Raw genomic sequence first — 3,409 nt, 5'->3', positions numbered from 1 at the left:
GAAGCTATTCATACTTGGATCTCTTCTGAACCTTGGAAGAGGAATGAAGAGATCATGCTAGAAATGCTTTCTCATATTGGACCAAATTGGGTTTGGTTGGATATGGTGACTATAATCCTACCAACACTTGATTTGGGAATGCATGTGGTATAATCAATGACCATACTTCATCTCTTCTCATGAGCAATTGACCAAGGAATTGGCTATTGATCAAGATTTGAGAGATTGAATTGCCAAGGAATTGGAATTCGATCACTTAAGATTGCCAAGGAGATCAATGAATGCATTGATTGAGGAAGAAATGAAAATGAATTTGATCCGGAGAATGCAACATCTCCTAAGCCCAATGAATCCCCATCTCTGATCTTACCCATTCTCTTTAATTTCTGTAATTTACTTTTATGAGCATCTTCCCCATTCCCATTTAAATTCTGCAATTCACATTCCGCCATTTACTTTCAGCTCTTTACTTTCGGCATTTACATTTTCTGCTATCTACTTTCTTGCCATTTAATTTCCTGCAACACTCAAACCAAATTCTACTTCGCTTAACTAGAACATTCCTCTAATTAAAGTTGCTTGACCAATCAATCCCTGTGGGATTCGACCTCACTCTATTGTGAGTTTTTACTTGACGACAATTCGGTACACTTGCCGAAGGAAAATTGTTGAGAGACAAGTTTCCGTGTGCATCAAGTTTATGGTGCCGTTGCCGGGGATTGATTTTGTATCAACAATGATTAAATTGGAGGATAACTAGATTGAGCATTTTTTTTTCTTTTTTGTTTGATTTAAGTTCATTTGAGTAATTTACTTTCTATTCAGTTATTTTCTTCCCTTCCCACTACCTATTTTCTTAGTTTTTTACGATTCAGTCCACTAACCCACTAACTGTTTGATATATTGCATCACTCACACTAACAGAATTTCTAACAAGAGTAGTCTCTGCATCTAGTTCCTTGCTTGTGCCTTGTTAGTTGTATGACAAGAAGAAGAAGCCGGGCTTCAACTTCATTTGATTCTGAACCTGAGAGGACCTTCCTTAGATTAAGGAGGGAAGCAAGAGGAAATAGAGTAGTTGGTGCTGAGAAAGAGGAAGAATATTTTGAACCAGACATGGATGAAAACATGGAGAACCATCATGAAGAGGAGGCTCACAACCATGGCAGAGAGGGTCTAGCAAATCATGCTGGGCAAGAAAGAAGAGTTCTGGGTTCTTACATCAACCGAAACCCAGGAAACTGTAGGAGTAGCATCCAAAGGCCAACCATACATGCCAACAACTTTCAACTAAAGCCACAGCTCATCACCCTTGTTCAGAACAACTGTTCATTCGGAGGGAGTGTCTAAGAAGACCCCAATCAACATCTAACCACCTTCCTGAGGATATATGATACTGTGAAGTCCAATGGTGTTCATCCTGACACCTATAGACTACTTCTCTTCCCTTTTTCACTCAAGGACAAGGCATCTAAATGGCTGGAATCCTTTCCAAAGGAGAGTTTAGCAACCTGGGAAGATGTGATAAACAAATTCTTGGCAAGATTCTATCCTCCTCAACGGATTAACAAGCTGAGAGCTGAGGTACAAACATTCAGGCAGCAGGATGGTGAGACTCTATATGAAGCATGGGAGAGGTTTAAGGACCTGACAAGAAGGTGTCCATCAGATATGTTTAATGAATGGGTGCAGCTACATATTTTCTATGAAGGCCTTTTTTATGAATCAAAGAAGGCAGTAGACCATTCATCCGGGGGATCTCTTAACAAGAAGAAGACCATTGAAGAAGCCATAGATGTCATTGAAACTGTAGCTGAGAATGACTACTTCTATGCTTCTGAAAGAGGCAACACTAGAGGAGTGATGGAGCTGAACAATGTGGATGCACTGTTGGCCCAAAATAAGCTTATTACCAAGTAGCTGGCTGACCTCACCAAGAAGATGGAGAGGAACCAAGTAGCAGCAATCACCACCTCATTAGCAACCCAAGAGGGAGTGAATGCTGAGGCAGAGGAGGAGCAAGAACAAGCCAATTACATTGGAAACTCACCCAGGCAAACCCATGATCCATACTCCAAAACCTACAACCCTGGATGGAGGAATCACCCAAACTTTGGGTGGGGAAATCAACAAGATCAAAACCAAGATCAGAGACGTCACAACCCCAACAACCATGCAGCTCACCAACATTCCGCACAAAGATCATATCAACACCACCCTAACAACACCTCTCCACATCCATACCAAAACCAGAATAACCAAACTCACCCCTCCACTCTCAACTCACCCTCATCTGAAGATAGACTCTCCAAAATTGAGACTATGCTTGAGGGCATATGCAAAGAGATTCAAGACAGAAAGGCATTCCGAGAAGAAGTGCAGTCCAATATGCAGAATCAAGATGCTGCAATCAAGAAATTTGAGACACAAATTGGCTACCTATTCAAGAGAATTTCTAGCCACAACCCTCGCAGTGATGCAGACTCAAACCAAAGGGAGAAGTATCAGGCTATAACCCTCAGAAGTGGAAAAGAATTGAAGGAGACTCCCAAGCAACCCCAAGAGAAAGATTCAGTTGGAAAGAAGGAGGAACAAGATGAAGCTCAAATCCCCACCTCCAACTCACGTCAAAAGGAAGGAGAGCTGAAGCCATATGTTCCGAAAGTACCATATCCTCAATAACTGAAGAAGAAGGGGGATGACAGCCAGTTCTCCAGATTTTTAGAAATCTTCAAGAAATTACAGATTAACATACCCTTTGCTGAAGCAATAGAGCAAATGCCGTTCTATGCCAAGTTCTTAAAGGAATTGATGACTAAGAAGAGAAGTTGGAAGAGCAACGAGACTGTGATACTGACCGAAGAATGTAGTGCTATCATTCAGCATAAACTACCCCAGAAACTGAAGGATCCTGGGATCTTCCAGATCCCTTGTATTATAGGGGAGATCACAGTGGAGAAAGCTCTATGTGACTTAGGAGCCAACATAAATCTGATGTCAGTAGCTATGATGAGAAAAATGAAGATCGAGGAGGCTAAGCCAGCAAAAATGGCCATACAACTGGCAGACCGATCGTTCAAGTTCCCTCATGGTATAGTGGAAGATTTACTGGTGAAGGTGGGGGATTTTATTTTCCCAGCAGACTTTGTGGTATTGGACATGCAGGAGGAAGCCAAAGCCTCCATCATCCTGGGAAGACCGTTCTTAGCTACTGCTGGAGCTGTCATTGATGTCCAAAAAGGTGATCTCACCTTGAGATTACACAATGAAAAGATAACATTCAATGTGTTCAAGGCCATGAGTTACCCACCAGAACAATGGGGAGAATGTATGAAGTTGGACTCACTGGAAGATGCAATGCAGGAGAGTTTTGAAGAAGAAGAACCTGAAGGATTAATAGAAGAGGGAT

General features: G+C 41.7%; 1 pseudogene; it reads right to left on the bottom strand.

The window, feature by feature from the left end:
- Positions 1 to 1,569: 1,569 nt before the first annotated feature.
- On the bottom strand, positions 1,570 to 1,671 carry LOC112725012 (small nucleolar RNA R71; annotated as a pseudogene).
- Between the last annotated feature and the right edge of the window lie 1,738 nt (positions 1,672 to 3,409).

Source organism: Arachis hypogaea, chromosome 11 (genome assembly GCF_003086295.3).
Source record: "Arachis hypogaea cultivar Tifrunner chromosome 11, arahy.Tifrunner.gnm2.J5K5, whole genome shotgun sequence".
NCBI classification, from domain to species: Eukaryota; Viridiplantae; Streptophyta; class Magnoliopsida; order Fabales; family Fabaceae; genus Arachis; species Arachis hypogaea.
This window is presented reverse-complemented; position numbering and strand designations above follow the sequence as displayed.